The following is a 14,594-nucleotide window of genomic DNA, read 5'->3' as shown; positions in this document are numbered from 1 at the left end:
TTTTTGAGATGTGGTACACTGGCTGCTGTTTCAATAAAATAAAAAAATACAAAATTAAGATGCAAATTCAAATGTCCATATTCCTCTTAGCTGTGCCACATCTATTTGAAATGCATTGTCCATTCTCATTGTGCTTACATGGATCCCCGGTCTTGAAATATCTTTCCTGGGGACACTTACTGTCCATAAATAACCGAAGTCACACTGTAAGTATAATATTTGTTAGCCTATAGCTGTGTAAATGATATATGAATATACTAGTTGTTTCCATTCAAATAGAGAACTGATTACTTTTAATACTGAAAAACATCCAACATGTACTATTAAGGTTTTCTTTGAAAATATTAATGTAACTAAACTGCAGAAAAAGCTGTTTGAATACCAAGAAGCCAACAGTTATTTCAGAAGAATACAGTTATTCTAACATTACTCAGATTTAAAAAACAACAACAAAAATTTTTAATGTAGGTCTTGTGTGGGATTATTGACAAAACCAGTTGTTTTTACTTTAAAAATATGCAAATTTAAAGAGCCTCTGACTGAAATACCTTTAACTCCAGAGCCAGATGCTGCATGCAGAGAAAACTTCAGCAGTTTGAAATTTGGCACATATAAATCTAACCTTGAACTGTTTTATTAATGTTGTTTCAGGTCACCTGAGCTCATGAGAACACGACCTCTTCTCAGGATGTATCATTGCATAGTAACGTGGACCAATTCCTAGGGAACATAAGAATCTATGTCTCCGCAAAGATAGAGGTAGGTGAAGGTTTTTCCTTTTTTTTAATTTTATTTCCCCTGTGCCTGCCCCCCCCCCAGTAATTTGGGAAGGTATATTTAATATCCTGTAGCTGCAGGTGTATGATTTTTCTTATGTGTGTTCTGCTGCCTAACTATTGCTGTTTTCATTTACCATCACAACGGTCTTGTCAGTTCAACTTCTTAATTAAGTTGAACTGACTGTGACTAATTTATTCTGATTGATAGTCTGACACTTGAATATCAAGTTGTGAGCTGGGTATTGTATGGACTGGGTGCTAGTCAGTATGATCAAGAGCATTGGTATTTGCCCACTAGTGGTAGTGGATTACCAATGAATATGAAGAAGTAATATTTACTTGCACTTTAATTTCTATGGTTTTGATTTTCAAAACAAGGATCTGAATTTTCAGTAGAACACAACACAGGATATATGTTATGAAGACTTAGAAGTGCGAGTACAAGGGCAAGCGTTGTTTTTGGATAAATCAATAAATGCCTGATTAATTTGAACAGTAGGAACATGGCAATATTGACTCTGCATAGAGTGTAAGAAAAGTTTGGCCATTACATCTTTTACATGATGTTGTACTGTGTTGCTCAGAATGCTGTGAGATGAGTACTATTTCAGAAATAGCTTTCTTTGGACTCCTAGATGGACCAAGTACCCTGAGCATTATTTTGGGTTAGGGCGAGTGCTGTATTTTAATATGCAACTTGCATCGTGATTACAGGTAGCTTTTTCTGGACATCTTCATGCTATTCATGTTTTAAATAACGAGCACAGAGAAAACCTTTAACCATTTGCTCTCTCAAGTACAATTTAAGACTAGTTGTTATGATTTAACTTTCTAAAAATCTGTTAATCAAGGTCTGTTTTAAAGTAACCTTGACTTTGTATTTCTTTTTTATAACCTCAAATGCTTTACAACTTTAGTAAAAACAGTAGCAACAGGAACAAACAGCGTTGTCTGCAGACTCGCCAGTGAGTTACACCCACTGAATTTGAGTTTCACTTCCCACCCTTTCATGTACTAGTATCCAGGGAGCCTTTAAAGTTAATTATAGGTGGCAGCTATGGCCCTAATGCAATTTTGGCCCTCACTGCAATTTTGCGTCCCAAAGCATATAGAAAGTTTTAGGATTGTATGAGAATGAAATTATTTCTGTTTCACTCTTCAATGATGACAACTTGGTATAAATTGTAAAAGGAGCATAAATTACTTCTTTCCTTGACAAGACATACTGTATGTATACTATGGAGTACAGTATTTGTTGGGTCATGCCTTTTCTCACGACATCAAGTTAATCCTTTCTCATTGGAATTTTCCATATATCCACAGTATGTCACATTTCCCTGCTGAATAATTATACACTTCTTGTGTAAACTATGGCTATAATATTTAATGGATTATTACGAAAGATATCTTATATCTAAACACCAGCTTCCTCTTGTGAATTATCTGTTTGTTGGGGATTGTAGGTGGGGAAGGCTTGTCCAGCTTTCAGGAGAGTATTTGAAAGATTGAGGAGAGGGCTAGTCATTGGTACTCTTCCTGATACTGAATGCCATCTTGGGTTGAGAGTGTCCATCCAGAGTTCAAGTGATGTGTTGTTGTTCTTCAATGAAGTGTATCAGTATATAGGTTCCCATTAATCTGTGGACAGGGCTTTTTGGAAATCAGCTATTTTTCCTCTGCAACTGAAGCACAGGCCACTTTTTAAATGGCCAAATATTAGTTTGTCTAATAATGAGATTCATGCTGCTTTTACTGGAACCAGTGGCAAAACTTCAGTGCGCAAGGCGGGAGCTACATCTTATTGGCTTCAGTGGACTCAAAGTTAATATGCTTTGCCTCAAATGTGCTGCTGCAAATCTTAAAAAATCCACCACTTTTGGTGATACGAAAGCATACAGATAATGTGGAAAGTGTGCTCTGCATAAATCCCTGATTTCATTTTCTCATAGACTTAATATGCATAGAAAGAGTTTGAAGATTTTCTGTTTATTTCATCACCTGTCCATACATGAGTACATTCTAGTTGAATAGATGCTTTAGAGATATTGCAATCCTGAGGTGAAGGCCTCAAGTGACAGAAAAAAATACCATTTTTCTTGATGCATTTTCCCAATTGTTAGTTAAATATATTTAAATTAACTAAATTCTAGCTTATTTTTCTTCTCATGCAGTCACAGAATCACAGAATCATATAGGTTGGAAAAGACTTTTAAGATCATCAAGTCCAACCGTTAACCTAACACTACCAAGACCACCACTACACCATGTCCCTAAGCACCTCATCCAAACGGCTTTTAAATACCTACAGGGATGGCAACGCAACCACTTCCCTGGGCAGCCTGTTCCAATGCTTGATCACCCTTTCAGGGAAGTAAAATTTCCTAATGTCCAGTCTAAACCTCCCCTGGCATAACTTGAGGCTGTTTCCTCTTGTCCTATCACTTGTTACCTGGGAGAAGAGACCGACCCCCACCTCGCTACAACCTCCTTTCAGGTAGTTGTAGAGAGCAAGAAGGTCTCCCCTGAGCCTCCTTTTCTCCAGGCTAAACAACCCCAGTTCCCTCAGCCGCTCCTCATCAGACTTCTGCTCTAGACCCTTCCCCAGCTTCGTTGCCCTTCTCTGGACACGCTCCAGCACCTCCACGTCTCTCTTGTAGTGAGGGGCCCAAAACTGCACACAGTATTCGAGGTGCGGCCTCACCAGTGCTGAGTACAGGGGCACGATCACTTCCCTAGTCCTGCTGGCCACACTATTTCTGATACAAGCCAGGATGCCATTGGCTTTCTTGGCCACCTGGGCACACTGCTGGCTCATATTCAGGTGGCTGTCAACCATCACCCCCAGGTCCTTTTCTGCTGGGCAGCTTTCCAGTCACTCTTCCCCAAGCCTGTAGCGTTGCATGGGGTTGTTGTGGCCCAAGTGCAGGACCTTGCACTTGGCCTTGTTGAACCTCATACAACTGGCCCCAGCCCATCGATCCAGCCTGTCCAGGTCCCTCTGTAGAGCCTTCCTCCCCTCAAGCAGATCAACACTCCCACACAACTTGGTGTCATCTGCAAACTTACTGAGGGTGCACTGGATCCCTTCATCCAGATCCTTGATAAAGATATTAAACAGGACTGGCCCCAACACAGAGCCCTGGGGGACACCGCTTGTGACCGGCCACCAACTGGAGTAAACTCCATTCACCACCACTCTTTGGGCCCGGCCATCCAGCCAGTTCTTTACCCAGCAAAGAGTACACCCGTCCAAGCCATGAGCAGCCAGTTTCTCCAGGAGAATGCTGTGGGAAACAGCATTTTAGTTTTAGGCATAACAGCATTTAGGCGTAACAGTCTTTTTAGTCTTCTCCATATCAAGTAAGATCCAGCCACGATCTGGCTTTAATTTTTCAGTCAAAATACAATCTCTTAATTCTTAGTTAAATCCAAAACACTTAAACAGATTTGCAACATTTCATCACAGGGGTGTTGTTTAAATTTGTTTTTTAAAGTGGCTAACTGAAGAAGTGGTATATGACTTATTCAGGTGTAGTTTCAGTTCATAATCTGTTAGATTCTGCTCTCTCCTGACACTTAATTCACAGAAAGTGTCAGATGCATGGGATGTGGGTTTAAAACAGAAAAGAAAAGCCCATCAAACAAAAATATTTTGCCATGCTTGCTTGTATGCCACTGTCTTAAAGTGATAGGTAGTGACAATAAGGGTTATATCGTGTGATTCAAACTAGCACCATATGGTTAATGTAGCTCAGTGCCTCATGATGCAATGAAATCATGGCAATTTGATGCAATTAAAAATGACAAGTAGAAAATAAAAAGTCTTTTTTTATGTTACAGTGCCCATTTCCAAAATTAAATGCTAATCTAATATTCTGCTCTGTATAAGATGGTTTTATTCTATTTGTGTAATCAGAAAGTTCTGCTTTCAGATGCATCTGGTTTTCAGCAAGGTCTTGCTTTTGGTTGTTTTTGGGATGACCTGATTAGAGTATAGCAAGACAGCTGATTTGCTCCAAAGCCAAAGTAGTGTAGTTAAAATATGGTTAGCTATAAAATGTGGTGGAGTCCAGAAGTGACCCAAAGACTTTCTCCCAAAATTTAATTTGGCAACAATATATCCATCCCCTACACATCAGTAGAGCTGTGTTCTGTTGCTGTGACCTTCAGGAGATCAAGGCAACATAACACATACTATATGCCTTCCCAGTTTTGTCTTTTTTTTGAATCTAGCAGTTCCTATGTTGGGAACTGCCTAATGCAGTTCTGATAGTTCTTATCAAGTGTGTGCTGAGTAGCTATAGCTATGGAAGCCTACACAACTGTATGGGCTGTGCAAAGCCTGTGTAAAAGCCTGAACAAAATGGTAAGATCTTTTCTGTGCTTGTAAGTGTAGCAGAAAATCAGTTGAAAGGGGAGGAGGGAGAATTATGTAAGGAGCTGGGGGACTAGTATATACTGATTTGCAGGGTGATGATTAATCATGTTGCAAATATTAGAGTTGATTCTTTTTTTTCTTGTGATAAAATTCTTACTTATTAGGGATTATTGTCTGTATAAGTACTGTGGCATATGCATCTTAATATACTGATTAATCTTCTGTACAATTCACAAAAAGACTTATGTTCAGGTTATCCCTGAAATGGTCTTTTGAATATGTAATTAGAAAGTAATGTACTTATGAGTAATGTTTCAAAGAGTCAGCAGCTGACCTGTTGTCCTTGGATGAGTTCTCTCCAGTTGATTCAATTGCCTGTCAGCATGTCATTATACTTACCGACTTTTTAACTTTTTCACTTTTTCAAGGTTTTCTGTGCCCTGTACATTGGAAGACATCTATATATACTTTATTTCAAAAAAAATTGAGAAGTGGGTTTGATACAGAATGATCATTTTGATTATATAAAGATTTCATGCTCAGCCAGCTATAGGTTTAGTAGACTAGTAATTCTTCAGACATGAAGCCTCTTCTGTTTTAGGTACAAATAATGTATATAAAATAATGTTGAATACAGTGATCTATTCCTGGCAGATCATACTTAATGTCTCTACAGCTATGAATTAACTGAATTAGTGCCAACAAAAAAGCATTTGCAAGCAAAGGTTTGAATTTTGATTGTAGCATTAAAGCACTTTCTAGCCAACCTGCCTTAACAGAGGAAGCAGAATTTGCAAGACACATGGAAGCAGGCAGAGGAAGAACAGGTTTTGAAATAGATGCCACTCTGACAGCATTTCAGATATTTTAATTCATATTAAGACTAATGGTGAAGAATCAGGGAAGTCATGCTATGTGGATCTGCCAGCCATTTTCTTCTACTTCAAGAACTGCACAACCAGAGAGCCCTATTCTTCCTGGCACTGTGGTTGAGAAGGAAGACAGCTTTGGACAGTTCTGTGCTAAATCTGCTTGTCCCAGGCTTTGTTTCAAAGTGTGGGGTTTCTTGTTCAAGAAAAGTATACCTGTCAGACCAGAAGCCTTAGGAAAGGCATTTCAGCCTTTTTGTTTTCACAGTGGAAAAGAACCCTATTTATAGCAACAGTTCAAAACATTTAGTACACTTGCCAATTAATAGAACTACTTAGTCATCTCTCAGTTATCCAAGGTAATGGGAGATAAGAATGGGAGAGAAATTCAGTGTAGTACAAACTGTATGTAAATTAGGCTTCTAAGAATATATTCAGTAAGATCATTTTTTAAAAGCCTGTAAGCATTTTTCTGTAGAGAGTAGGTGGGGGCTGCTTTAAACAGCAAAAAGCAGAACAGAGCCTGATGCAAGTGGCTTCCCTAGTGTGACTGGGAGCAGGGAGAGAAGGAGCGCAAAGGAAGGACCAGCTTCATGCCCTTTACTAATACTGAACTGTGCATCGCTGAGAATGGACTGTAGATCTAAGTACAGCATCAGACAGGCAAAGGTAGTGACAAATTTAAGTATCACTGAAGCCCTAAATCAAGCATAGAAGAGGATTAATGCAAATGAAAAAGTGAAGAGAGCTTCCTAATCATAAAGCTGTTGCTGTAACTACCACAACAGAATCAGAATCTGTGTCAGTTATCTGCCATTATGTCTGCTCCACTGCTGTTCTGACTATAACATGCGCCAAAGGCATGCTTCCGTCTTTTAAGTGGTTTATAGGAAAGGTTAAAAAGCTCAAAACTGCAAGCTGAATTTTTTTCTCCCCCCCCGCCCCCCTCCCTCTTCTGTCACTAAGGAACAAACTACATACTCCCCATCTGAGACTTTTATAAGTAGGATCACATATTTTCTTCCTCAAGTATGCAAAAAAATCCATTAACTGTTCACTAAAATATATTGAGAAAGTCCAGAGGTGCAGGAGAGAGACATCTGTTTCGTCATTGGGGGATTTAGTTGCTGTCAGGATGTGCGTGAAAGGCCACATTTTGTCTTCACACACAATATCTCCTCACTGGAATCAAGGGACAATATAAATGAGATGAGGCAGTGGTTTCACTTAAAATGTCCAGTACTGAGCATACAATTAAAAATATTTGAATAAACAAGTGATTTAGCTGTGCTGGGAATCACTGACATGGATAATTATCCCTTTCAGGTATATCCTTTGTAATAACTAGTCTTACATGTTTGTTGACAGATTAGACGGTATCTTCCTATTTAACTTAGTGTGCTACATCATCTTGAAAATACTCAAATATAAACATCATGTGCTTTCTCACTCAGAAGTGTATCTACAGAGTAATTACAGACTACATGCTTCTTCCCTGCACTTACAAAGAGTCATTTCCTGCTTTCTTTTTTCCAAGAAATATCCCTTTCAATATATATGAGGTGAATTCCACTTTTTAAAGTGATTTCATCTTTCTGATTGTGAGAAGGACTAAAGCATTATGTTTTGTCATCCCAGTTGCTTCTATTAAGCATCCTTCAAGCTGAAGCAGCATGTGACAATAGATCATGGTGTCACCACAAGCTGCTGCAAATTTTATAAACAAAATACTTTGGGTGCCCCATAAGCATGCAACCTAATGCACAGGCATATACCATTTTCTGAATAATGAATAAGAAAGGGAAATAATTATCCCCTAGTGTTCCAAATAAGTCAAAGTGTGTTTTTAATGTACTTACTTGCTCTAAGGATAATACTACTCATGGTTAGGTCTTACAACAGTGTATTTTGCGTCACTGTGTTGGTGCTTTACAGACCACAGCAGCAACCTCTCAGTGTGTATCAGTACCATTTACAGATGAACCAGTATTACATAGCTGTGTATCATTGTCTACCTACCAGAAGTTTTTCTAGTGGTAAAGGTCTAGTATTACCATTTTAGTGATGTGTATCTGTCAGTGACTGGGAACGCAATGTACATGACCTTAGGCAACAAACAGGTTTTGACAGGCTCATATTTAAGCAGTCGGGTAGCCTGACAGGCCTAGGTACCCAAACATAGAGCATAACTCTGCTCTTAATGAGATCAAAGAGCAAGAAGTAATAAGCTGAAGGGCTTACATTTTAGGTCACTGCACAATTAATGTCCACCATTCATGGTCACTGAGCAACGAGAAATAAGTATTTAAAGCGAATTAAAATGGTACTTGTGTCGTTGTGTCATGTGAAAATGTGTGTTTTGGAAAAGTTGTTCAATTTGCAAACAGGCATGTAATTGGAGTTACAAGTTAATTAAAAATGTTAGGATATTTAGTGATTGTGTGACAGCTGAAAGCAATAGTGCTCTTGGGGGGGGAACCAACAACAAAACAAACCACCACCAACAAAAACTCCAAAACCCCACAATGTAACTCTAGCACATTGGTGCCTCTGTTTATTTTCTCAAATTTAAAAACATCTGTGTTGTATAAACTGATAGCAACCAGCAAAGGTGATGTTGCATTGTTTTTTCCACTTAGGATTTCATGAAAATAAGAACACTTTAAATTTTAAACCAAAAAGGTTTCTGGGTGTTTATGAATCATGTCAGACAATGTATAAGGGGGAAAAAACACTCTTAAGTTTTTTTTCCACCAATTGAAAGGATTCATACTTAGGCCCATTTTCAGGTGATTGAAAGCTTTTAGTTTTAGAAATACTTGTGATTTTCAGAAGTGGAGAAAGCGTTAAAATAAAGGAGGTAAGAAGAATTCTGGATATACTAATCTCATAGATTTAAATATTTCTGACATCATGGAGTTTTCATTTATTTAGTCTTTTCATGAAAATAGAGACTTCAAAACATAAACTTGGACATTTCATGAACACAATCAAAGCCGGCAAGCATGTTTCAGGCATTTGATTCAGGCTAATATATATAGAAAATTAACTATTGTGTTAAACCATAAAATTTTTAACATGATGTTGTAGTTGACCAATGTTATGCATCACTTTAGTGTCAAAAGCACAGGAACTTTAAAATATTCCATCTACCAATTTCCAGAATTTTCCTCTATCTCTTCCAAACAGAATTGTAGGATATATTGCCTACAAGGCTAAATCAAGCTAAATCACTCTTTTTTTTTTTTTCCTTCTTTTTTCTTTCTTTTTTCTTTTTTTTTTTAATCTATTCTATTAACTGGTAGGCTAGATTCTGACTTAATTGCCACAGATACAGATCTGGGTTAATTCAGTTTAGGTGTTTTTAGGTTTTCATTGGTGATTCCAGTCTGAATCTGCCCCATATTTAATCACTCTATGGTAGCTTATAAAAAGGGATTCCTCTGTCTTTAATTAAAATAAATATACAATTATTTACAGCTTAACAAAAAAACCCCAATACTGATTTCAGTATTTTTTCTGTCCCTCCCTTGTACAGGTTGTTTGGAGTTAGAAAAAAAAAAAAGTGGATCTTTTAGGGGAGAGAATAAGTAGTTGCCCATTGCCACTTTGAAAGTCCCATAGGAGAAAAACCTCTTTTATTGCTGAATGTCTACCCTGTTAGTGACATATAAGCTGCTCAGCAGCGCTTTGTCAAGGGTGTCCCAGGTGTCATTTGTGTTAAAAGCTGCAGAGAACTGAACACATTGGAGTTTGGCATGTGGCCTCTGCTCACTGACAACTGTCGTCTGTTCATGATGCCACAGAAACATTCCCATGACGATCTTGCAGTCTGTGGAGATCCTTCATTTAAGATGAATGTGTTGCAAAGGAACTTGGGATCCCAATAATAAATTTGTAGTAAAATCTTTTAATTAGAAAAATACATTCTTTATTAAGCTATAAAAACAGTGTTTGAATTTCTGTGAGAGAGTGAAGGAATGAGAACTCTGAATTAGTTAAAAATGTGATTGTGGTATTTCTACCCTGCAAGGCTCCATAGCTTTTCATTTTTAATACTTCTCAGATAACAAGTGAAATAATAGAATAGTGAATGTTCCTGATGATGAATAGTAATTATTCTATAATTATTCATTTCATTTATAATTTGCATTTGTATGTCTTCAATTAAAATGCAGTATACTGCAATTAGGCTATATTCAGCTGGTAATATAATCTAATACACACAAGGAAATGCAAATTTAAGGCTTAGTCTGTATCTAAATGTTATCAGGACTCCTTGAGGGTAATGTCCTTTGTATTCAGCTACCCTGGATGTCCTTTGCACTCTCTGTATGCTCAGTAACTTGTAGGGACCGCATTTTTTCTTCTGTATATTAAAAAAAATCATGTCATTCTGTTCATGTCAAGGGATTTATAGTTCTGATAAGTAAAGGAGATCAATATCTGGCCCTTCATTTGCAGTCAGCAGTATTTTGCCTGCTAACAATGCCTGAGAGCCTGAAGAAAGGGCAGTTTTATTTTTGGTGTTTTGAAGCAATCTATTTGAGTATGGTTGCAAACATTTCTATGAAATGTCATGTGTGTTAGTCTGCAACCCATGAGGAGAAGCAGGTGGGTGGGTAAATAGCTTAACTTTTGCTGGCCGGGAATTTAAATATATCCAGACTATATGTCTGCTTTACTAGAGAGCAAAAAAAGCAGTTTTGTGACATGGTTTTATCATCAGTGGTCCAGTGAGTTCGAGTGGCTTTTTGAAGAGGCACTATGCCATTAAACTCAAAGAAGAAGCCATTTCTTTTCTTTCTCCCAACCAAAGAAAAGTATTCGAAAGAAAAAGATTAAGCTCTCTGGATATAATATATAGACTCTTCATCTTCTGAGAGCCTATAACTTTTTTTCTTGAGAGCACTGCTTTTCTCTGTTATTCTGTTTGGGAGGGAAACTTTATTTTGTGAAAGATCACCCTCATTCATCACCACTGAGGTTAACCTCTCTCTGTTAAGCTTTAGATTTAATATGCAGACTTGATCTGAGCACAAGCAAAATAATCTCCTTTGCATTAGTCACTTGCATTTATTCTGTGGCTGATGGAACACTGATTATTTCTCTAAAACTGTTTATTTTGGTATCTGGTAAAGAATCAAGGTCATTCACAATATAGCAAGCCTTAAAGGAAGCATATGCATCTTATCATGTTATCATGCAGCTTAAAAGGTTGGTTACTTCTCACAGTAGTTGTTTTTCGAATGAGAATGTACTGAATGATCTCTCTGTGAGCCTTTAGGACAATTAGACATCACCAGAGCTCTGACTGAAATCAGTAGTAACTGGAGATAGGTAGTGTGGCAAGAGCTGTGGTATTTGAGTTGTAAGAAAGAAAATTAAGTTTGTTCTATAGTTATAATAGTGTTGTAACTGGATATCAGGACTGTGCCTGTATGCATACTCGGTGCATGCAAGTCATTAATTGGTTATCCAGGGGATGCAGGAACTCCCTGGTTCATCATCTGCATAGAGGAGATAATGGAGTAGTTTGCATCTGCGTGATTGACAGGACTTCCAGCCACCTTCACAGTGAGGTATTTGACCGATGGCTTCAGGATCTTTCCAGGTGGGAATTTCGGTTGGTTCTCAAGTTCCCCCTGCCAGCTCCTGCTGTGTCTAGTCCAATTTGTATGCTTAAATTATTGCCCTGGGTGGAGTGTCCCAGAGAGTTCCTGCTCCAGAAGGGGTCAAATTGAATATAGATAAGACATTTGTATATAGTCTATAGAAACTGTGTGAAAATGGTCATATATAGTTAAAATAAAAGCAATGGATTATGCATGTGCTGGACTGGTTATGTAGGATCATGGGCCTGCTGGATTGTGAGATTTGAGCAGAAGAATGATCTGAGTCTCTCACAATCCAGATGAAGATGACGCTGCAAGGACGCTGGCAACAGAGACTCCCATCGCCTTCCAGACAGACACTGGTCATCCTGGTAGAGAGAATTGATTCCCCATATGAGTGTTAACCTGATACCTAGGTCCTAAAGAATTAAATTTTTCTTTTTAACGAACACTGTCCATGGGTGTCAGTGCAACAGTAAGCACCATTGAAAATCAGCATCCTTTTTTTTCATGGCTAAATAAAATGGTAAGAATGCTCTATTTTCTCTGTTTCATTTCATTCACAACTTTTTCATAAATTCGCTTCTGACTGCAGTGTTTGTCCCCGCTTCTGTCTCTCCCAGGTACTTGCCACCCATTAGATCTGTCAGTTCAGCTGCTTAAATGAACCCCGTCTGACCTGCTTCAGTTAAAAACAAATGGCTGAAATAGAAGATCAGAGGGAGCTTTAGCAATGCATCAGCTTTTTCATAGTAGTGATCAGTTAGTGTTTATTAGATTAATAATTAACGTGACCATACTCTTGCAAATACACATTTTTATTGCTAATTCCATTTTGGTAGTAATTGAAGGAGATTTATATTTTGTCCCAGTAAACAAACAAGACTCTTTATTTGCCAGTCTTATTTTGCAAAGTCTGCAAGTTCCTTTGTTGACTGTTCATTCCAAAAAAGAAATAGCTTGAAACAATTATTAAAAGAGCTTGAAAATTTTTTTTAAAGCTTGCTTTAATTTATAGCTTCTGTTATTTCTATGATGCAGTCAATATCTCATCGCTCGTTGCTTTCTTTGACTTACTTTGTTCCTAGCTCCCAATAAATGAGGCTTTGAGTGATGATGATGATGGAATCATCAGCACTTTTGCAATGAAAGACTTCTGCTAGCTTGCTTTTCTTTTTTTTTTTTTTACCAGCTTCGGCCTGGCAGCACTTTTAGATGCTTCAGAGTATGTTAATTACTTAGATGTTATTACCACCATAGTGTTTCCTTAAACTTTTTTTTTTTGCACTACAAGACCTTGTACAAGACACAATGACCCTCTTTTGGTTGCCTAAAATGGTATTCTTTTTCCCACTGAGCTGTAAAACCTGTTTCCAGCTTTCACTTAACAACTTTGGCTTATGTTATTCATAGCTTAAATGGTAGTAATTATGCAAGCATAAAACAAGTATACATCCCCTGTGATAGTTTAATATGTTTTTTCCACTGTACAGTACTGCCTGTTGAGTTATGGATAATTATAACGTATTTATATAACCATATTTAACTGCATATACCCATGTTTATATAACCCTTATAACCATGTTCTGCAGAAGCTGAAATGGAACATACATTGCAGGTGTGTGTTTTATGGTTATGCATCCAGAGTAATAGCAGAGAATAGGAATAAATTTGAGTGACTGGGAGCTTTTTACAGCAAATATCTATAGAGTGTTTGGAAGCTTATTTTACTCAGTGAAACTCCCTAGAAAAAGTGAATGATACCGTAAGTGAAAGTGTTGCTAAGTCATGTAGGGTGCTCATGTCTTACAGTTGAAGGAAATTGTCTCCAGAGCTTTTCTTCCTGCTTTTGCTCAGGTGGAGAAGGAAATAAACCAGTGACAGACCTTCTATAACGATCAAGATGGAGTAGGCACAGATGACATGAGTAGGGTTACCAGATATTCCAATTTAATGAGGATAGTCCTGGAGTGAGAGCCACTATTTTATGCCAGACTTTTATTTGGGATGTAGCAATTTAATTTGTTTTTCCCCTTTTCAGACCTTAGTGCCACATAGCCCCACCTTCCAAAGGTCACTTCTGGAATCTGTTTGTGCTCTGTAATCCTGAGCCATCAGCACAGTTCCCAACATCTCACCAAGACAGATTAAGGTCCTGTGGCATAGCTCATGTAGTGTGCTGATGGTGAGGCTGTTGGTGATAAAAATCTTTGTTTTCGTAAGTTCCACACTCAAAGACTGGATAATTTTAAACCACAGTGGAATTCCTGCAACTGAACTAGTGGAGTGGAACAAAGCTATACCACCTGCAGCATCATTTCTAGATAGTGGCTGTTGTGCCAACAAAAATATGTGGAGAAGTGGATCTTGTCATATGCTTCAGCAGCAACAGGCATTTTTTACAGCCACTAAATGCTGTGTCTTTTGTTGCTGTGAATCTTGTCTCTGTGGTAACCATTCAGAGCAAAAGCCAGTGTATGCTTCTAGCTTGCATTGGTTTCCAAGCCAGGTAGGCTTGAGTTGAGTTTGTTTCCAAACCAAATACAAGAGGTGCACAAAGCAATACTGAACAGCTGTAACTCCAAAAGGGAAATTTGCCTGATTTTGTATGCATATAGCATATGGCTATTAGGAAGAATAAGGCAAAAATGTGTGACCTTTAGCCTGTGTGTATATTAGGAGAGAATCGACTGTAGGACCACTGGAACATAACAACAAAAATGCTGTTTTTTCACCCAGGCACTTTGTCTGGTCAATTGTGTGATATGCCTTACCTAGGCACAGAGTTTAGAAAGTGGTTGTCTTGTGTTGAAATTGAAATATTTGAATATAAACAAAAGGATTGAATTAGAATAAATACATTGTAATTTTTTTTCTCTGGACATAATTAATACTAATGCTGCTAGTAATGTTGCTGATGTTTTCAGAGTTGCAAATGATTAACTAGGGCAGA

At 37.9% G+C, this 14,594-nt stretch overlaps 1 long non-coding RNA gene across 1 annotated transcript in view; it reads left to right on the top strand.

Annotated features, from left to right (window-relative positions):
* Positions 1-682: 682 nt before the first annotated feature.
* LOC140655568 (uncharacterized) overlaps positions 683-14,594 on the top strand; it is a 92,711-nt gene continuing 78,799 nt past the window's right edge. Inside the window, exon 1 of the long non-coding RNA XR_012043801.1 lies at positions 683-759. This is a non-coding gene — a long non-coding RNA (uncharacterized lncRNA). The remainder of the gene's footprint in view (positions 760-14,594) is intronic.

This window comes from Ciconia boyciana, chromosome 8 (genome assembly GCF_034638445.1).
Source record: "Ciconia boyciana chromosome 8, ASM3463844v1, whole genome shotgun sequence".
NCBI lineage: Eukaryota > Metazoa > Chordata > Aves > Ciconiiformes > Ciconiidae > Ciconia > Ciconia boyciana.
The sequence above is the reverse complement of the archived record's forward strand: the minus strand, read 5'-3'. Positions and strand labels throughout refer to the sequence as shown.